This window comes from Protopterus annectens, chromosome 1.part2 (genome assembly GCF_019279795.1).
Source record: "Protopterus annectens isolate FY-2018-M chromosome 1.part2, PAN1.0, whole genome shotgun sequence".
NCBI classification, from domain to species: Eukaryota; Metazoa; Chordata; order Ceratodontiformes; family Protopteridae; genus Protopterus; species Protopterus annectens.
Window position 1 is genome coordinate 615,055,486 of NC_056727.1, and position 23,467 is coordinate 615,078,952.

The window sequence follows — 23,467 nt, forward strand, 5'->3', positions numbered from 1 at the left end:
ACTGCTGAATAAGAGTAAAGTCAAAATATTCCACAGCAACATTTGCAAACACAAATAATATAAGCTACCAATTAAGCCCATTTTGAAAAACAGAAGCCTCTTCAAGTAGTTATGCTAATATAGTATACTATTTGTTTGTGAATATTTTAAAATGTATATGTTTTTAGACTTTTATATGTTATGTAGATGTTTTACATACAAGTTATGTTTTATATAGAAATTATGCATTATGTTTTTATTTTAATTTTCATCAGCCTTGTGAAGGTTAACTGTTAACCTGATAAATTGGATGATTAGAATGATGAGGTGATTGGTCATAGAACTTAGATGAATCAGTATAAGTACAAGTAAGTTTTTTACGTGTGATATAGGTCTGATGAAGTGGTGTATTATCACTACGAAAGTGCTTACCAAATAAAACTGGGCTTTCTACATTGGGCTTCCTTTCTTCCTTGGTTGGTCCATTGGATGTTGCTGTGGAATATCTTTTGATGTCTGTTTTCATCTTTGTATTGTACTCTCTTTTGCAAAACAGATTGCCTTTCATGGGATCTTATGAGATATTGAAACTCTGTCTAATGATTTTCTCTCCAACCTTTTTTTAATTTTATTTCATTTTTCAAAGAACCTGCTGTAAAAATCATCTGTATCCTCATATGGGGTATACAGGTTCCTTATTGTCCATCTCCTTCCATTTATTATTCCTTACCAAATAATCTATCTCCCCTACCCACTTTTCTGCACCCTCTCAGTCACTACATTAATCCATTTCTGAAAAAGATGGTCACCCCCTTGCCATCATTTGCATTATTGTCTGTTTCTCCCTTGGGGTACTATGGATTCCTGATCTTCCCTCCATCTTTTACCTTGAATTCAGCCACCTGGAACAGTACTACATCCCTTGCGTGCTACTCATTTTGTGTACAGTTTTCCTTTCTACGGGATGTGAAGCCCTAGTGTTAGTGTTCCAAGTTACCATACTAAGTCCGTGTTCATTCCTTTCTGTTTTCTTTGATTTTGGCCCCCCTCATGGCTGCATTTGAATGACTTTCCTCTCCTGTGTTTCCCTGCCAATATTGACCTTCAGTCCTTTGTCCTTCACCTATGCTTGTCCTTTATACAGAGTTGGATATGCCACCCACCAGAATACGATTTGAGTGCCTCTCAACTTGGGTCATTCACCTTGTCCTTTGTACCCTATGCTTTTTGCTTTCACTTCCCCATGATTGCTTCCTATCTGTTGTCTGCTCTTCTTTATCTCACCATTTTTCCACAGTTGTTACCTTTTTCCTTTGCATTTGATTCTACTTTTGTGATAGTTTCATGCATTCTATTTTCCTCTGCTGTAATAGTTTGAAATCAAACTTAACCTTGGCATTTCCATATTTCTTTCTTTTTGTGCTTCTTCCACTTTTCATTCAAGTATACCAGAACACTTTTGCCCATCACTTCAAAAAAAGAACACATACTTTTATATGAAAATACAAACAATACAAAATGTGGTGTATCACAGGAAATAACACCTAACAGCAATCTACCTATCTGGTCCCACCTCCTTTAGCTGGCACATTTCTGTTACTTTCGGAGAACAGTGCATTATTATCATTATTTTTTTACCTTTGATTAGTGTCCATGTTTACAGATCCCATTAGGCCTTTTTAGTCTAATTTAACCCCTTTTATCCCATTACTTCCCTGACTTTAGTCTGTCTCAGTTATTTTGACATACAATCATGACCCAGTGCCTGCATATGATGGAGCTTACTGAGTACATCAACCCTTTTTTCCTATTGCATTGCCTCACATTTCTTGTTTTATCAATCCCTGTATGACCAGGTTGTCCAGATCTTCATGGATTCCCTCTTCTTGTTCTCCTCCTCCTCCAGCCCAATTTTCCTTCCACTGTTCCACTTTGCTTTTCTTCCATCTATCTTTGACTAATCCAGACTGCTCAAGCTCTCCAGGATCAAGCACAAGGTATCTGAATCCTGTGAGGCTTCATTTGCAGTGTCCTCTATATGACAGCATCTACATCTTCTTTTTCTGCTTCCTTTATCTCTGTCTTGTGTCTGCTATGATCACTACTAAACTCACCTGTTCTGTTAGATTTCTGTTTTAAGCTATATGTGTGTGTGTGTGTGTGTGTGTGTGTGTGTGTGTGTGTGTGTGTGTGTGTGTGTGTGTGTGTGTGTGTATGTGCGTGTGTGAACTCCCCTTATATTTCTTCTAGTTTTCCATGTTCTTTCTTCCATTCCTGTCACCTGTTAAACACAATCTTGTCCATACCATTTATCTTGTTGACATCCCTCTGTGTGCTTTTGTTTACTTCCTTTTTAGTTATTTTTACTATGGGTGCATCTATGCCAAATGCACCTTGTGACACTTGTAATTCTGTCTCTTCCTTGGTCCTTTGCCATTTTGTCTGCCAATTCATTTTGGGTAGGATATTTCAATTTATTTGTGTGTGTCTGTTGCTTCAGCATTCACTGTGCACAATCTCTGTAACAAAAGTTTGCACTTCTCCCTCTGTGTGGAACTTGTGGCTGTTTTCCTTCCATATTACAGTTAAGTGACCAGGATAATTAATTCATGTAGGAACTCCCTGGGCTCAGTCGCTTTTTTGAATTTATGAAGTTAATCAGAATAATCTTCCAACTCTTTTATAAGCATACAATTAAAAGATGCCAGTTTAAGTATCTGTCTTTTCTAATGATTTCTTCTTTAAGTTTATAGCTGTTCAGTCTCATGCAAATATGGGACTCAGCTGTCCTCCTCTTCCGCCTCACATTCTGTTTATGTTTTCTATTGTCAATTCGTGTAATCTGGGTAAGTGAAATTTTGTTTCCAGCAACTTTGACAGCATTCTGTGGCACTCCTATTATCCTTATTTTGTTTCTTCTGAATGTGTTTTTAGATCATCCAGTTTTCCTGTTTGCCATTGTAGCTTTTATTTTCTGTTTCTGTCATCCTTCTGCTGTGTGTTGGCACCACTTTTCTCAGAGCTGCTCTGTTCTCTTCCATGTCCTGGATTATTCCTTTTAAATTAGTCACTTTTTCTTGTTGATTGCCTATTATTTATCTTATTAGGCTTGCATAATCAGCAACTGTCATCAGTTTTTGGACCACTTTACAAAACTGTTCTTCCTTTGGAGCTACTTCAAAATCTGTCTGCTGTTTCTTCCTTTTCTCTTTGTCCTCCATACTGTGATTTTTCTTATTAATTACATTTTTCCTGAACCTTTGTTCAGAGCTCTGAGCCTAAGCAGCCAACTTGCAGTGTGAGTTTTTTAATTTACATTATATAATCCACTTTAATAGAAAAGCCTTCCTTATTTAGAAAATTCACAAACGTGAATTAGGTTCTTTTGTTTATACTGCATATCATATCATATGCCTCAGACTTCAAGTGTCTAAAATACTGTAAAACAGGTTTAAGCGTAGTTATTAGACTTGCAGTCTATGAGACCATTAAGGAACGTCACCAAATTATAATTTACCCCTCAAACACTGTCCGGTTAAGTGACTTGATCAAGGTCACACAGTAATCAAATGAAGGCTGAAAAAATCAAACCCTGTCAGATACTACAGCTCTCAGCCTTAATCCTTTGCATCAGCTGCCAGACTAGAGGTTGCTGAATGTCACATATTTGACAACAATTCTGCAAACAATTGGTTGGTGAAAATATATTTGTCACTCACATTGTTGGTGTTCAGGGTACATTTCTGCTCTCACTGCAGACAGCATCTCTATATTTAGCTGAATGGCGTCATAGTATTCATGTGAAAACAAAACCAGTCCTTTACATATTAGACTGAGCCTCTAGAAACAGAGACACACACACACACACACACACACACACACACACACACACACACACACACACACACACACACACACACACACACACACAGATGGACACATAGACATCCAGACACACACACGCACACACACACACACACACACACACACACACACACACACACACGCATAGATGGACACACATGGGCACACATGCACACACACACACACACACACACACACACACACACACACACACACGCATAGATGGACACACACGGGCACACATGCACACACACACACAAACACACACACATATGCACACACATAGATGGACACACGCGCATGCATGCGTGCGCACACACACACATACAGTTTCACTTTACAATCTCGAAATACTGAAATCTCAAATTTCAGTATCTCGAGATGAAAGTGTTGAAAGTGCAGTTTCCTGAAACTGCATATGACTTAACTTGGAAATGTAGAATCCATGGTTGTGGTGATGTGCTATGTGATGTGTGGTTTACTATGTCTGTAAGGTGCAGTGTGTCCTGGGATATGGAGATGGCTGCTGATGTGTGGTTATAGCTGGAGATTCAGGTAAGTGTTTTTTTAAGGGTTTTGGGTAGGGATTTGATTGCATGTGAGTGTGTTGGGAAGTTTTAGGTGTTGGTTAGGGTAGGTAGGTAAGAGTTTAAGTGTGTAAATGTTGAAAGTGATGGTGTTTGTACATATGTAATGTGTGTTTGTAAAACGGGAATGCAGAGTGCATAGCAATGAGTTTAGTGTCTTTTTCTTTTTAGTGTGACCTTGGCGTGTGTATATATAAGTAGCAGGGGTGTGGGTGCGCAGCCCCCCCACAAGGGGGGAGCAGGCGGGCTTGCCCCCCTGATTATATGTAGATTAGGTGGGTTTGATTTATGTGTGTGTGTGTGTGTGTGTGTGTGTGTGTGTGTGTGTGTGTGTGTGTGTGTGTGTGTGTGTGTGTGTGTGTGTGTGTGTGTGTGTGTGTGTGTGTGTGTGTGTGTGTGTGTACGGCACAGTGGTGCAGCAGTAGCATTATTGCCTCACAGCAAGAGGTTTTCTGGTTTGATTCTCAGCTGGGGTGCCTTTGATGTGGAGTCTGCATGTCCTCCCTGTCTTCATGTGGGTTTCCTCTGGGTGCTCTGGTTTCCTCCCACATCACAAAGACTTACATCTGGAGTGTTTCTCCCTGGGCCTCTGCTGAAAATTGGCTTTGTTCCAAGTCGGACTTTCCCAGTTAACAAATGTGTGTATTTTGTTGGTTTGTTGTAGTGTGAGGAGGAAGGTGTATGTGTGCTTGCTTGTGTGGTGGAGGGTGTATTTTAAATCAGAGCATCATATGGTGAAAGTTCAATGTTCTGAAGTTTCAGTATTGTGATGTTCAGTTTTAGGGGTTTTTGTGATTTTGTGGTTTCGGTACTTTTGTCTCAAGTTACTGAAATTCAGGATTTCAATATTTCGAGATTGTAAAGTGAATCCGGACACACACACACACACACACACACACACACACACACACACACACACACACACACACACACACACACACACATTCACGCAGACACTCCTTGTGTAGAGGGACTGTCTTCCTGTACCCTGATCTAAGATAATCACACCTGACATTGTTAGATCTTAAGGAAAAGGCACATTCCCCCATTGCAGTGACCATCTTTTGGAAAATAAAGTTGTCAGTCAGTGATCAAAAACAGCATTGCTCATTAGCCCTTTCTGAACTGTGAGCAACTTCATGGCTTAAAATTCATTTTTTTTCTGTCTGAAGTATTGTTTTAAATTGTATTGTTTTGACAGAAGTGTATTACTTCCCACTGAAAAGCTCATATTCAGACTTTTTTATGGGGTCTACTACTTTCAAAACTCGGAGATTGATATATTTTGTTTTTGAGTGCTTCTTATGATACTAGTCATGCTTTCTACATATATATATATATATATATATATATATATATATATATATAGATAGATAGATACATATATGTGTATATATATATTATTTTGTTTTTTTTTTTAATTTTGACACAGACTTGCTGATCGATAGATTCTTATACTTGCTTTCAAATGGGAAACTTGAAATGAAACTATTCAGAAGAATTGGGCTGTTTTCATCAGCACCACTTGCAAGTTTATCAGTGCAGGAAGCATCTTTCGCTAAGTACATATCCAATAAATAGTTCTTCTCTTACTCACAGTCTTCTCTTTTTTGCAATCCTTTTCCTGTAGATGCCCATGACACGACTTACAATAAGATTACTGTGGTAGGGAACTCTGTGTCCCGCCCTTTCCTGGATTGTAATACTCTTTGTAATAGTATAGTTAAGAGGTTTGTATGTTTTGTTTTCTTTAGCTCTTGAAGTGTCCAGGTGACAAGCTAGTAGCTTATTTCTGAGTCATTTTTTAACACACGCTGCTTTGAATGGTACAAGCTCTGCATGGCATTATGCTCTGCTTTTTGTCTTAATTTTAGTAGCATTTAATAAACATGTATGCGTGGAGTAAAGTCAAGATTCAAAGTGTCCGCCTGAAATTTATCATTAGCTGCTTCTCATCTTGTTCAGTGTCACTTTAACGTAACTGAATCCATGTTCTGTGCAATGCTTTATATGGTTTTTATTACTGTTCTATTCACTGGACACAATGTTAGCTTTAATGACAATTCAGGAAATAGTGTACAGCAGAAGAGATGACAGCAGCAAGGGTTTGGGACACGACTTTCAAAGAATCTGCTGAATGTTTCCCATTGTCTCTTCTCTGTAGACAGGGAGGCTGGAGCAATAAGGAATACAAGTTGCTATACTACATTTTGAAATGTGCTGGTAATATTGCACTAATAAATTATGTCATCTCTGAGCATGAAGCACTGAAATAAAAAGACAAACAGTCAACATTTTCTTGAAATTTTAAATAAAAACATTATCTGCAATTTGACAAAATGAAGATCATAAATACATATTGTATTCAGTAATATACTACTAAATTGTACAGTAATATATTTTTTGAAATAATCCAGGCATTATTATCAAATGTTATCTCATGAAGTAAAGAGGGATCACATCATTGAAAGAGGGGCTGTAGGGGGATATGGTAAAAAAAGACTCCTGCCCTTATAACTGTAGAGATCGTCTGTTGTATAATACATGGTGTAATATCCTGCATGACAGATCAGTATACAATGCATGCTGATTAACCTGATCTTGTACATTGGGCTTCTGTCTCATTCATTAGTCCTTCTTGTTTAATGTAAAGATGTATTCACTAAAGTTGAGTGAATTATTACTTCAGTTATAAGTTTAATCCTTAGAAGTGAGATGGAAACTTAAATTACTAGGTTTGCTGTCTGTTATGTAGTATTTACAATGTATGTATGTATGTATGTATGTATGTATGTATATATGTATGTATGCATGTATGTATGTATTCATTTATTTATTTATTCTCTTCCTGGGACAACTGAGTAATGTCTAATCTACATATAATCTCCTTATATTTGTAAAATATTAGCTCCCAAAGGTCTATATATGTTTTTTTCCAGACAATATTTTGTAGCTGAGTAAGTTTGTAGCTGATGAAGGTCTGGTGACTAAAACATTATTTTATGACTTCTGTATATCAACTAAAGGAAAAGTATAGACATGAACAAAGGGGGGGCATGCATGAAGGTGAAATGCTTGAATAATACTACTTTGCAGAAGGTGGCAGCTGTTGTATAAGGTTATTATAATTAGAGTTTTTTTTTCCTTTAACCCAAGGATAACAATGTAGATGATTATATGAAGCTCAAGAGTGAAGAGTGAGGCTTTCTGCCTGACAGAAAAGGAGGTCACCTCAAAAACAAGTTGCTTGCCTTGTTTTTGAATAATTTACTTTTCAAAATATTTGCCTTCCACCAGCTAAAATGCAACCAAGATGCTGTAAAAAACATTGAGCTTAGAGTAACTGCATGCAAAAATGCAAATAATGCAATAGCAGTATAAACCCAAAGGCACATATGGTGAAAAAAGGTAACATACACAGTTAAGAGAAACAGTTGCTTGAAGTCTTCGGAGCTGCTTGAAGATGTAGGCCACATATAAAGAATTATTCAGTAAGGGTGAAATTCATTTCATGAATGCGTAGGACTATTCTACTCCTACCTTTCTTTAGTCAGAAAACAAACTATTCAATGATCATGATTGTTTGAGATATTTATGATGTTGTTTTGCATTAATAATATAAAGTGTCCTCACTGACTGCAAGCAAGTATTCAATTCAGTCTGTAAGACTGATACCATATTTTATTGTTAAGTAGTATGTGGGTTGTGATGGGAAATATTGAAAGGAATTCTGATGTATGACTCTTTGCTATGTAGTCATAGGCCAATGAAGCCAAACCCAGTCCATATATAAAGTATGTATGGGGTCTCAGTCACTTTACGAATATATGTACATTTAGAGATAAAGTTAATTTGTAAGATTCATACTGTAGCATATTCTGCCAAATAAGCAAACAAAAGCTTAAAGGTTTGTGTTTGCAGTAGAGATGTATACTCAGAACACAGAAAGCCTTGATAACACATTTTGGTGAGAAACATTAACATATTCATAGAAAGCTATTAATTTTAAGCTTAAAACTGAAGCAAAATATTATATTATATCAGAATCTTTTTTTTTTAAGTTTTGAATCAATAAAATAGTTCAGGCATGCCTAGTGCTCAACATTTTTCAGTGTTAAATGCAAATCAAGGTTTTTTTCACACTAAACTTGATGAAGCAGCTGAAAGCTGTGCACCTGTGACTCTCTATTGAGTAGATACAAATTCCTAATTTTATCTTTCATCTATTTCTATGCTACACATGTTTCAGTCTGTTTATTAAAATAATGTTTTCTCCCTTTTTTAATTCCTCCAAGTTTTTTGGGTTTCTAATACCATGATGGGAATGGACCACATTCCTAAGTCAAAGTATGATTAAAGTTCAAGAAATTATTATTGTTTCAGTCTTTGATGTTAGCCAGATGTGCTCTTTGCAGCACCCGCAATATGCCCAGTAATGACTTCTTCTGCAATTCATATGGAGTCACATGTATCTGTAACATATCTAAGTATGAGTGTAAATTCTTTTTTATAAGAGCTGTTGCTCCTACTACTGTTGGAACTGTCTGGGTAGGTTTACCTTTATAACTGCGATTTGTAGAAGGGCGAACTGCACATATCCAAACGGCAGTCTGGAAGATATACAAACGCTGAATGGAAAAAGGTGCAAATGTGCAATGAGCGAATGCACAGTAAGATTCGCTCATTGCACATTCAACATTCAGGGGCAGATTGCACTATAGTGGGGATCGGGAAATGGTTCCTTTCCCCACTGTATTGCGATCTCGGAGTTAGAATAATAAAGTAGGGGGTGTGGGGGGTGCAGGGGTGCTTACCCCCTGCTTTACACTTTGTTTTTTCTTTTTCTTCGACTTTCATGTTCGAAAAAAAGCAAATCTGCTGTTCGATTTGCTGTTTTTTGAACATGTGGGTGTGTTGACATTGTTAGTTTCGTGGATTAGAGTCACTCATATGAGCACTCGCCCTTCTGCAAATCGCGGCTATAAAGGTAAACCATCTGGGTACCCTTCTTTCACATTGCCCTAATTTTTGCCTGCAAATCCTGGTATTGTTTTGACTTTGTCTCTCTGCATGCTAGACACTGTAGTCATTGGGTGTAGCAATTTCATTTATCAATGTTACTTTTGTCTTCTTTTCATGGACTACTATATCTGTTTTTCTCAAATCTATTTTTGAACTGCTGGTAATGGATGATCCCAAGTTATATCAAGTTCATCATTTTCTATAATGCTTCATGACTCATGTTTCCAATGTTTCTCACCTACTTCAATATTATAATGTTTGCACAATCCCCCGATGCAACACTCTTGCAACATTATTATGCCTTTCAGTATACAGTCCTTCTGCCATTAGTATATCGCAACCAGCAACAAGATGTGTGACTGTTTCCAATTCTGTTTTACAAAACATACATTTGTCTGTTTCTCCCACATGTTCAATGGACTTTGTAAACTAACGTGTATGTAGTTCACTACCCTGGGCCACCAATATTAACCTTTTGTCTTTTGGTTTAAATTCACCTCTCCTTAACTATACCTGCATCCAGTCCTGATCAACATGAGGTTGTTCCAAGAGTTTTCTATACTTGCAACTATATTTATGCATTTTCCAAATTTCTTGCCTTCTTATCTGATCCTTCATCTTATATTCTCTCTTTTGTTTTTTAGCATATTCAGTTGTTGCCTGATCTTTATCTACTTCTGGTTTGATTTCCATTCCCACTTAACACCAATATGTTTCTGCTAAACAAAGCATGGAAGTCATCTTAGACTCATTCTCCTCATGTTTTAAAGCTTTCACTACATTTGGATCTTGTGAGATCAGCATATATGTATGCGGTCCTATGATTGCAGATCTATACATATAATCAGTTTTGAGGAGGCCCATACCTCCTTCAGAATGGGGAATCAGGACAGGAAGCGCAAATTGGTTTATAGCTTGGACTTTGTTCCTAAATATCAGTGCTGTTTTTCAGTATTTATTTTAGTCTTCTAAGATATTCCTTACTATGTTTTATTTCCATTTGTTCATGCTTTATTGTTGATCCTTCATCACTTCCCAAGTATTTATACACTCCCTCTTGCTCAATTGTTTTCATATCACAATTCCTGCCTAGCAGTGTCATTTTTTCCAAATTATCAGGAAATCAAACCAATTGCCCAGTAGTCCAGAAAACACTATACAAACTCTGGTATTCTGTTTCTAAAAAAGAAACAGACTATCGGAGTTTGTTAAATCAGCAGATTTATTATGCTTTTTTTTACAAAACAGCACATTAAATTAGTAAAAAAAAGCACAAATGGAAAAGGGGGACATTACTCCTCACCTGACCGAGCAATGACATTAGGAAATGGGTGGAAAGTGGATGGGGAGAGGAGAAGAGATGGGCAGGGTTATGGGAGGTGTGAAGTGGTGTGGCCTTGGTCCAGTTTTAACCATAATAAAAGGTGGCAGCTCTAGTTATTCCTGTCCCAGGTTGATATTTTCTTGGTGCTGCAGTTTTCCTTTTTTTGCTTTTGCACATTTATCAAGACCAAATGACATTCGTATATCATCTGAAAAAAAATTGACCACTTGTAGTTGTGCTTTTAATTCCTCATCTGATGATCTATACAGTTTTATATCATCCACAAAAAGAAGATGGGAAATCTTTACACTTTGCTGTTTTCTGGGAGCCAAATTGCAGCCATGACCTAACCTGTTAAGTAGACAACTTAATGGGTTAAGGGCAGGACAAAACAACAGCAGTAACAAAGAATCATCCTGGAATACACCCTTTGAATTTTTATCCCTGAAATAATCATTTGTCCTTTATCATGGCTTAACTGCAAAGTGGTCTGCCACTGTTTCATGGTATCTGGATCAGTGTAGGGTGTATATTATATATTTTTAAGCACTCTTTTACCCACAAATGTGGGATACTGTCAAATGCTTTTTTGTAATCTATCCATGCCATAATTAGATTCTTCCACTTTTTACAGTTCTAAATTATAACTTTATTTAACAACAAATGATCCATATGTCTTTCTTTTGTTACCCTTTTGTTTTATTGTCATGATTGAAATTTCTTCTCAATGACAAACTCTGCTGGCATCAGTTCCAGTGTATAGCTTATATGTCATCAGAAGGCAAGTTATTGGTCTATAGATTTTAGGATATCTTGCAGGTTTGCTCTTATGTAGGAGTATTGTTTTTCCTGTTGTTAACCAGGTTGGTGTCTATTTGAGGTGCACATATAAATAGTTCTTACTCATGGCTAAATCTTCATGTAAAGATGTTAATACTTTTAGCTCAAAGGTAGGTACTGCATGTGGGCCTAGGCTTTTCCATTTAGGAACTTTTCTTAACTTTGTTTCAATCTCTCTGGTTGTTACTTCATCCTATTTCATATCCTGTACATTTGAACTTCTTAATCTTTTGTTTACTGCGTCTAACCATTCATCATCTTTGTTATGTTCCACAGGAACTTAATAAATATTTTTCCAAAATGTATCTATTTATTCCTTTTTGGTGGTGTTTCAATTCCTTTTGCCTTATTTCCCAATTCTTTATAAAACTTTTTTGAGTCATCAATAAATTGCTTATTTTGTACTTTTCCTTTATATTTATCAGCATATTATCTAGGTTTTTCTACCTATGCTGTTATATTTAGTTTATTATTTATGATAGTGCAGGATAGATCCTGATCTGTTCTGATACTGCACATTGCTTTTATCACATCTATCTTTCTGAGTAAATTTATTAACCTGTTCCCTCTTCTATACTTTTCTAACAGTGACACTTCTTGTCTTGATTGCTTTATAGTTTTCTCTGTTTGATACTTCTATAATGGCATTTGATTTCACCTCTTCCTTTACCTTACTGCTCTGTGTTTTTGTGGAAAGACTTTATCTGTTATTGATTTAGCTGCACAGTAATATATCCTATTTACTTCTGTTATATCACATGAATCTCTAGGAACAGTCAATTACTGTGTTCATTTGTTTTATCAAACTTCTAACTTTTGGGGTTTTATTGACTTTCTGTAGTCTATTTCTTTCATTGATCTTAACATGTCTGTCTATGTCTATTAATTCAAGCAATCTTAGATCATTTTCTTCTAAACTAAGGGCATATTCTTTATTCTCCATTTCCTGTGGGCATTCTACATAACGTTCCAGAACATCTTCCAGTGTCACATTCTCTTCAGTTTCATCCTGCGTCATCCACTGCATTTTCATATGGGAACTCACTGGCCTATTACTGCACAACACATACTGCATCAGAGTCACCACAATTTCCTGTTCCTTCCCTTGTTGTGAAACTCCAACTGAACTGTTGTACTGGTTTCCTGTGGAAGGCTCCAACATATCTTCATATTGCAACTTATCAGATATTTCCTGTTCCACTAGTTTCTTCTTAATTTGGGGATCCATTGCTCTGTCCTACTGTGAAGTTATCAGATTTAGATTTTCTACATTAAATCCTTCACTTCACGGATAATCCACAATCTCAGTTCTGTTTCTTTACTTTCTCCATTACTAATCTTCTTTTCTACATTTCCTGTGTGTTTTCTTATTTTTTGTATTGTAAAGTTTTTTATATCTAGATGCCTTTACATGTATTTCTCTTCAAATATCTTTGGTGTTGTTCTTCTTGTATTGATTAGCTTTGCTTTCTCCTTTGCAAAAATATTGCTCCATATTAAATTTCATTTTCTGTGTAATTTTGCCTGCTGACCATCAAGCCCCCACAAATGCACATAGCATATTTATTTCCTTACCTTTAATTTTTACCCCAGATAGTTGCCTCATGGGTACATCATTTCAGAAAGTTTGAGGCTATTTTATGCCTTGCTGGCATCCCGGCAAAAAAAAAGATATTTTGCAATGCCCTAGTCCCATCTCTTGTTATGGGGATGTACAGTCATTATCACCTCAGAGACCACCTATGTCTTCCCCATATGAATGCACACTTCAACATATACTCACATTGGAGGGTACTACCACATGGTGGCATGATAGGCTTAATATCCACTTATAGACCACCCATTTACTTCCCTTCCCTCCTTCATGAGAGTTGTAGCAGCGTACAAGCTGTTTCTCATCTCCCCACCTAAGACGGGCATGCTCATCCTCCTCTGCCAGTTCATTCAGATGCCCAGTCATTAATTGGCACTGAGTTGCCTGGGCAGTAGTCAGGACTTTATTCCTTTATGCCATTGGAAATGGTGTATCTGAAATAATTTAAGTTATAGGTGTTGCTATGGATGCCACATATTATTTGTTTATATAGGAATGCTATTTCACAATGACTTGATGTAAGACAGATTACGTCATTGAACAGAGTGAGGCAGAAAGGTCTGAAACTTACCAAGGCAATATTTCCGATCTGCGTATATCACCTCAGATATTTGGGCCATATTCTAACTTCTGAAAGTCTCAGACCAGGTTATGAGAAACAATGCTATAGGCAATAAGCAGAAATCACAAATGTACACTCTTATGCAAGTTCAAGACTGATTCCGTGTTCTTCAAAGTTTAATTTTTAAATGTCAGCTGCAATACCAATGGTTGGGAAGCTGCTCTGTTATAATGACAACTGATTTTGGTATTCAGATCAAGAGAATAGCTTGGAAATGTTAAAAAGTCTTATTACAGCCATTTCATCCTTTAAGATGAAGGATTATGATGTCTTTCAATCAGTTACTCTCCAGATTAAAGCTTATTGAATAGGTTTAGGTACAGTTCTTTTACAAGACAGTTAGCCAGTTCTGTATTTGTCCAAAGCTTTGATGAAGTACAGATGGAGATAGTCACAGATATGGTAAGAAATGCTGACAATCCTTATGCTTCTCAGGTATTCTGTTACTACATCTGTGACAAAACTGTAACTGTGGGATCTGTGCAGAAATCAGTATAGAATATGTTCAGGAAATCTTTGTTTAAAGTCCCTACTCATCTGTAACAAATGCTATTAAATCTGCAAAAATACATTTGAAAAACAACTGATATAGTCAAGAGACCTTATTCATACAAGAAAAAAAGATCTGTTGGTTATTTCACATTTGTCTCTGTCTGCTAAGAATCTGTCTGTGTTTAGGAAATGTAATTGGAAAGATGTGGAGAGACAACAGCTACAGGAAGGTATCATTATGGCTTGACAAGTTCTGTTCATAAAAGTATTAGTTGTGCTGTCCATACCTAGAGGAACTGATGTGTATACATTAGAACAGAGGGGATAAAATCATTATTCTTACTCAGATTGGAAAACTCAATATTCATTAGATATGAGTCACATCTAGGCAAGGTTAAATGTAAAAGAGAACATGTGATATTGTCTTTCAGCCCAGAATGCCAGAGTGTATTGAAAATATAGCGTGGAACTACAAACCTATGTTGCCTTCCAGATTCAAAATCCTAAAGAATAAATTAGTTTGCAGAAAGCATTGCCTATACTGTGAAACAAGCTAGAAGTTAATCTATTCCAGTATAAAGATAATTTTTATCCACTTTGTGCTATTCTAAATATCCAGAAGCCCTAGAGCTTTAATTATTAATGGTCTTAAATGTATTTTTCTTGATCTGGTATTCCACATGAAGTTAAATCAGGCAGTAGTCACCGATTTACAAGTGCTGAGTTTTGTAAGTTTGTTACAGAGTAGGAATGCAGACATACTGCCTCAAGTACATCCTCCAAAAAATGGCTAGGGAGAAGGATCCAAATCTACTAAAATTTCATGAAGCAATGTAACATTTAACTAGGATCCGAATGCTATTTTTTGTTTTTTAAACAGAGGGTATAACCATTACAGGGTATATGCTTTTCACCGTTGCAACTTTTTATGAGTAGATTGAGATCAAAATGATGTATTTCATTCACATTACTTCGACAAGATTAATAGAGGAAGCATGGATGTCTTGTTGAAGAAAAATTATCAGAAACAGAAACTGTATCAAGGCAGACATGTAAAACAAAAACAAAAAAAAAATCTGTCTTCATAGGTAGGTACTAGGCTATTGGCCCTAGGGCCTATATAAGCCTAGCCAAAAAGGTTCCCTGGCTTTCGCCACCCAAGAAAACTATTTTCTTGTGCCTTTTCTACAAAAGGCTGTGCCTTCTCTATAAAAAGGGGACAAAATTTGAATGCAGGTACCTATAACATTAAAAGGCTTGTTAAAGGGCAGCAAATTTCAAGCAAGATGGGTTATGAATGCAGAAGAACTCAGATCGTATGATTTACAGGGACAGCCCCTCTAACTTTGTCCTAGTAAAACAAAGCTTTTGCATAAAATACCAGCTGTACCAAGTGGTATATCTACACACTGTACAGGATGAAAGAGTTGTGTAAAGTATAAATATGTGAGATCTCTTAATTCTTTTATTAAGATAAGGCACCAGAGGTAGAACCATAAATGCAATCCTCATGCATAAGAAGGCCAAATGTTACATTTTGTGAACATACATAAGCAGATAAGGCAGCAAAGATAAATTGCTATCAAAGACTATGTTAATGCTAAAACATCTACTTCTACTGACTTTCTTGGTGTATAATTTTCACGTCATGGTAGACTGATAAAGACTGTTTCTGATATAAAGACTGAGTTGAATATATTAGTATTTATCAAAGACTGAAAATGTTAAAGTTGCATACGGTTCCTTCTGTTTTAAGTTTAATTCTGTTGCAGTAGGTTCTCTGGTTCGATTCTCAGCTGGGGTGCCTTCTGTGTGGAGTCTGCATGTCCTCCCTGTGGTCTCGTGGGTTTCCTCCGGGTGCTCCGGTTTCCTCCCACATCCCAAAGACATGCTGTAGGTGGATTGGACATTCTAAATTGGCCCTAGATGTGAGTGTGTGTGTGTGTGTGTGTGTGTGTGTGTGTGTGTGTGTGTGTGTGTGTGTGTGTGTGTGTGAGTGTGTGTGCCTTCTGTGGAAGGTTGGGTGCCAGGCTGGCAACTCGGCACTGTAAAACTCCACTGCCACTCATGAGCGGACAGGTGATCCACTGTGGCGACCCCTAACCGGGAAAAAGCCGAAAGAAGAAGAAGAAGAATTGCAAATATGTCATGGACTTATTTACTTTCTAAACAAAAGGCAATGATGTGTAGGTATATGGAAACATATCTCTTTAAATGGGTATAACAGTAATGTGATATGTCACGTAGCTGAGAACACTCACTCACTCACTCACTCACTCACTCACTCACTCACTCACTCACTCAATCACTCACTCTCATATTATCTATCTATCTATCTGTATTTGTGTGTATTTATATCTATACCTAATCTGTGTGTGTGTGTGTGTGTGTGTGTGTGTGTGTGTGTGTGTGTGTGTGTGTGTGTGTGTGTGTGTGTGTGTGTGTGTGTGTGTGTGTGTGTGTGTGTGTGTGTGTGTGTTTGCGTGTGTGCATGTGTGCATATCTATATAAATAGAAATATATATATATATATATATATATATATATATATATATATATATATATATATATATTGCATATATACCCTTTGCACAACACTCTGGGAGAAAATAGATTAATGTCAAGGATGTAGATGGGCACAGCATGTAGAAGAATGAGTGAAATAATGCAGCTGAAAGGATCATGATGCCTGTGTATGTCCTAGCACTAGGAAATGTGCCATCCCATGATGGATATTTATCACATACTTCTGGGACAGAACAAGTTAAAGATGCTGGTGCTTGAAGTACTAATCATTAAGTGCACTACAATCTTTTTCAATTTACTGTAACTAGTCTATGGTGAAGATCAGAGAAACTGCAGGGCCAGAGTCATGCAGGAGGTTTAGAAACTGCCATAGGTGAGGGTGTTCATGTACTCCACCCTAGCTGTCTTGGAATTACTAGATTAGCTGCAGATTCTTCACATTCCTTGTCCTTTCCTTAAAAGTGAGTAACTACTTCAAAGTAATAAAAAGAGTTAATAATTATCTGTGTGTTTTATTGTTGTACGTATTTTCAGAACTTTTTTTTTTCAATTTGCAGAAGCTGCTTTACAGTAAAGGTGTGATGAGTTACATGCTCTGGACCAGAGGCCAAGAAGCTGACTAGGAAATCGTTTTTTTATATATCAAACAGCAATCAGCTTAGTAAATCCCTTAATGGATTATACTATTCCTGACATTTCCTGGTTCTCAGTTTACAAGGAAGTCTTCCCCTGACAGATGTCAGCTAAGCAGGGTTGTGCATTGAAGCATGCACAAAGAAAGTATGCCAATCTATTTTGTGGTAGGTATACTGGGAGTGGCAGCAGGGAAGACATTTTGTCAGTCTCTCAACTGCTCTCTAAGATCATGGGCTGAAACTAAATACCAAAAAATGCATTATCATATCCTTTGTGAAATCAACTACCACAACAATACTACTCTAAAAGCTGACCTAGTTATTTGGGATTCGGTATCTTACATGAATGGTAACCTAACTTTCAACCAAAATGTCTCTACTATTGTAAGAAGTCCTTTTTTATTGCACAGCTTATATACAAATGGATTGTATCTAGCTCTAGAGATGTCATTGTCCCCTTTACTCAGCCCTCATAAGATCACTCATTGGGTATAATGCTCTCTATGACATGTATATGTGAAGACATGTGCAACAACTGGAATGCCCACAGAGATACCTTACTAAAATTATACAAAGTCTAAACAGTATGTACCTCCAAAAAAAAACGTTAAACACTCCAGATGAAAAATGAGTGTAACTTCCAATAACAGCAAAAGAACAGGTAAATCTGAGGGAATAAAAAGTTTAATTAAACACAAATCTAAGATTAAGCGCTTTCTTCCCACTCAGGAGACTTCATCAGAATGCCATTGTTTAACCTTCACTTCCTTAAATACTGCTTATTTGCACTCAATTCAAGACAGTTAATAAAAAAAAGTTTTAATAACAATAATTAAAAACATTTTTAGAGGCATGCACAATAAATATAGGGTTTCATTTTTTTCCAAACATCTGTATTTCCAGTACTAATAAAACCCATTGAATAAAAATAAACTATTTTGAATAAATACACCCCGGGATTCATGAAGCTCGGCGCAATGCCAGCGTAAGGGCTGCGCCAGCGGTGCAGTGAATAGCTGGCATAGTAGCGCCATATGCATAGTAATGAGAGTGCGCCGCAACCACAGACACGTGCGTAGTGTACGTGAGCGAGCCCAAGTAGGATGCGTCCGGAGGCGTGGCTAAGCCGGCAGGCGGTGAGCAACCTAATGTGCTGACTGCCACGGTCCGCCCATAATAGTAATGGCAGCAGCCAGGGCCCATGCAGAATGAAACGCACGTAGAGTATGCAACATAGTACCCGTCCCAACTAAATGGAGAAGCAAATACAACCCACGAAGCCCTAAGTGTACCCGTCCAAGGAGCAAAGGATATGCTTAAGACTGCGTTCGTCCCACAATGCGCCGTCAGTGGTCATACCCAGAGAAGGTGTACCGCAGCATGTCAGCGCGCCGCACCGACATAGGAGTAGCGACTAAGGTTACCACCTGTCCCACTTTGCGAGGGGCAGTCCCTCTATGGGCAGTTGTGTCCCGATAAAAAATATTACAAATGGCAAATGTGCTAAGATTGTAGGACATAATGATATCCCGTATTTAATGTAATGGTTGCATGAATTGGTTATTTCTGTAACTGAAATATCTCAATGTCACAAGAAACAGAATAAGCAACCAAACTGCCACAACAATAAGCTTTTATTTAGGCAAACAAGTGAAGTTCTATGCTATATAGTGACCGTGTGTATGTGTTGGCCTGTAAAATCAGATGTGAGTCGAAAATATCCCACCTTGGCAACTGGAAAAGGTGGCAACCCCAGTAGCGACATGGGCATGGTCACCAGGGTTACCAGCTGTCCCAATCTGCCATGGACAGTCCCTCATTGGACAGTTGTGTCCCGGCAAAAATCGAAAAACTGGCAAAAGACCTGAGATTCCCTGCCAAAAATATTCCCGCAATATACCTGTAATAGTAGCATAAAACATATATTTTGTATATGAAACACATACATGGCATAAGAAACTGAATAAGGAACCCAAATGCTAACAGAATAAGCGTATAGTATGGCAAACAAGTGAAGTTCTGTCAACTCCACTTGCCGTGGGTATGTGTTGTCCTGCAAAATCCGATGTTTCCACAAAACATGTCCCACTATGGGCATTGGAAAAGGTGTCAACCATAATGGTCACAAGCAGTGGTGAGAGTACATAGCTGGGTAGCTGTGTCGACACAACAACAGGAAGGAACCAAGATACCCTAATCACAGGCAAACATGTGCATAGCAACATATCCCACACCCAGCAACGACTCTGTCGCATACACAGGATGGCGTATGTTTAAGTGTAATATCCAGAAGCAGAACCCATGCATGCAGATGTAATACACAATAGCCTCATTGTAGCATGCAAGTCCCACCCATGTACACCTGTGCACCCAAACCAGCTAGCATCCTTGTGCAGCTATACACCTACACACAATGTGCATACCTGAAATGTGGTAAGAAGTATGTGTTAGGCAGTGCCACGCGGGCAAATACGTACCCCACATGTCACCAACCCACCCCAGGTACAGATATGGAAATGGCTGCATGTGAATGTGTGCAGAATGTGTACATCCCGCATGTGGAATGTACCCGTCCAAACCATATAGGTTTGCACACGCCACGGTGCACATAACTGTACACATGTGGACAAGTCGGGTTGTTGAACCACCGCATCGATGATTAGCTATGCAGAGAAGTCAAACACATATAGCGGAACATGTGCCTACCAAACAGGACGTCCTAACAGGGTGCTACAGGCAAAGAAGGGGAAGGTGGGACATCGCATGTGGAGAGTAGCGTTGCCGGACGGCCAAATACACACGGTCAAGGTAAAGGACGGAACAACATGCATATGGCGGATGGATGTTGTTAGAAAAATATATATAGAAACACACAGGAAGTGCCAGTTTAGAATCAAAATACTATATAATGCATTGAATTGTACCGTACAATATGGCAGTAGAAATGATCATGCATGTAATTGGTGAAGCTAAGCTGTAGTGTGATCGAATTCTGACCCTGGCGGTAACCAGTACAGCAGGCTTATGTCTCTCAGCATTAATTATCTGCTGGGTTACAGAAAAATGAATGTATGTACATGCATAACATCACCCCTTCCCCTGAGGAGGATGGCCTTGTGAGCACTATCGAAGATAAGAGTACAACTCCTTACCAGAGAGACAAAGGAACGTAGTAAGAAATTAACTGACTACTATATCGGAACAGTCCAGGGTCCTTGAAACAGCTACAATCACAGAAGGACACTGTAATTGACCAGGTGCCTTGCAAGGCTGTGTTATTCTCATGGGAAAACATTTTAAAAGCACGACCTCAGCACCCACGTATGTATAGACTATTGCAGACCATAGTGATGGAAATGCCCTGTGACCGACCACGTCAGTAAGGTGGGCAAAAGCTGATTGTAAACACTATATAAAGAAATTGCTTACTGTATAGAGTCAGACAAAACTCTCATACTTGGACTGTATATTATATTGCCTGCCTGTGTACACTACTAAAACGTTGTGAACCCGAGCTTCCTGTGTTATTGACTGTCACTTAGAAAAGCCTACTGATCACTACAGTCTGGTTTTAACAACTTATTTGACATTGTGGTCCTTCTTAGCCAGAATTCCCTTGGTAAGCTACAGGTCAGAGTGCCTGGGTGGTTAGACATCTACGTAGAAGAATTTGCCTAAATGGTTCTTCTTGAATGAAAAGACCTCCGACTGAATTGTTGTGTGTAAAGAGGCTGTCCACTGTCTGATCTGTGGCTGAAAAGCAGAAAACTGGATCCCAAGAAGAAAACGTGCAGTCATAAACAGGAGGCTCAGGTAAGGAGGGTTTGTCTCTTTGTGTCTATTGTAGATCAGGGACCAGACTACATTGTATTTCTGTTAACAGTTGTGATAGCAGGTCGAAGACCAATCCAAATAGTGTTAAATCTGGACATAGATCAGGGGAACACAGAGTAGAGTAAATAGTCATTGTAGACACTACAGTGGATACAGGGAAGGAGATACCACGTGGTACGAGAGAAGGGTACGTAACAGTCGTGTAGAGGATATGCGAGATTAGTGCACAAACAGATCATGTGATCCGCGTTTGACGGGTGACGTGAAGTATATGCAATCGCAGAGAGCACATAATGTGAGATATTCTGCAAAATGGGGTAATAAATATGTCATTGATGGTATATTAGACAAACTATCGTTACTGAAACATTGGAATCTCTGAAAATGTGATGCAGATGTTCTAGGGTAACCACCTGTCCCACCCTGTGAGGGACAGTCCCTCTTTGGCCAGTTGTGTCCTGCAAACAAACCGAACAAATGGCAAATGTCCTGATATCTCAGGACAAAGATTTCTCAGATATCTCTTCAAATGGTAGCATAAAACAGTAATTTTGTATCTGGAACAACAAAATATCATAATAAACAGAATAAGCAACTGAAATGCTACAAGAATTGGTAGCTCGCCTGGCAAAAAGTGAATTCCTGTCCTATGTACTGGCCGTGGGTATGTTTTTCCCTGGCAAATTACACGTTCCACACACCAATGTCCCACATTGTGCATTTGAAAAGGTGGCAGCCCTAAGATGTGCAGGCGACAAAACAGCGACAATTGGGTATCCGTCAAGCACATAGGTGGATTGAGGTAGTGAACCGAAGGGAACAGAACACTAAAAATGCGAAAGCATCATACGTAGACAGAGAAGATCATAATACAGTAGTAGCGACAGCCCCCCCCACCCCCCTACCACCTCCGATACCACATCCAGGATATGAAGCGGGAGGGCAGGCTAGTCCCCACACGTTACCCTGTGGCAACAAAGGTACCACAACGACCAAATGTAACAGAAGCTATTGAAACCACATCCCGAACTCGTAACATACCTAGGGACACTCGAGTAAGAAGACAGTCACTAGAACAGAGTGAGGATATCTGTCAATTAATTGAAGTACCGAACCCTCATGCAGGACAGGAAGGCCAGGACCCAACTCCCTCAGTGTATAGACCATGGACACCAGAAGATATCTGTAAAGTCACAGAGGGAATTCCCCATCTACAAAGTAATCGCTATTCACCATGCAATACCCCTGTATCTTCTGATCGGAAAACAAAGGGGGAATGGCGGATGGTACAGGATTTACAAGCTGTAAATCATGTAATAATACCTAGGGTACCGATGGTGCCAGACCCACACACAATATTGAATGCTATGAACACGCCACAGAAGTATCTTACCGTGGTACATATAAGCTATGCTTCCTTTGCAATACCTATACATCCAGATAGTCCGTATTGCTTTGCATTTACATTCAGGGTAACAGATACAGCCATACCCGGCTATCGCAGGGATACTGTGAAAGTACAACGGCATTCCCACAGGAGATGGCTAGCAACATTCCGGTGTTTACTCCACCTGGGGCCAGTCAAGTTCTACTTTATGTGGATGATATTCTGCTTGTGGCCCCTACCCAGCAGCAATGTATGGAAGATACAATAGCATTATTGAGATATTCAGCAGAACAGGGACATAAATTAAGCAAGCATCAATTGCAACTACAGAGAATACAGGTCAAGTACCTGTGATATGTGGTATCCAAGGAGGGTAGAACATTACATGACGATAGGAAGGTAGCAATTTCACAAGCACCCAAGCCAACTACCAAGAAGGGAATGAAGTCCTTTCTGGGCCAACTAACATTTGTCAAAGCTGGTTACCAAACAATGCTTTGGAATCCGCTCTATTGTCTGCCTTAATCTTTAATACACCTATGGCAGCACAACATATACTACACTGGATTCCAGTAGCAGAAACAGCTTTCTGCAGACTAAAACGATTGATAGCTTCAACATCTGTATTAGGTCTCCCGAATAATCATAACACATGTTGTCAGACTGTAGATTGTAAGCGGAGATATATGACGTCAGTCTTGATGCAACAGCATGGAAGTAAGCAACGCTCCGTAGCTTACTACTCATTGCAGTTGGTGTGG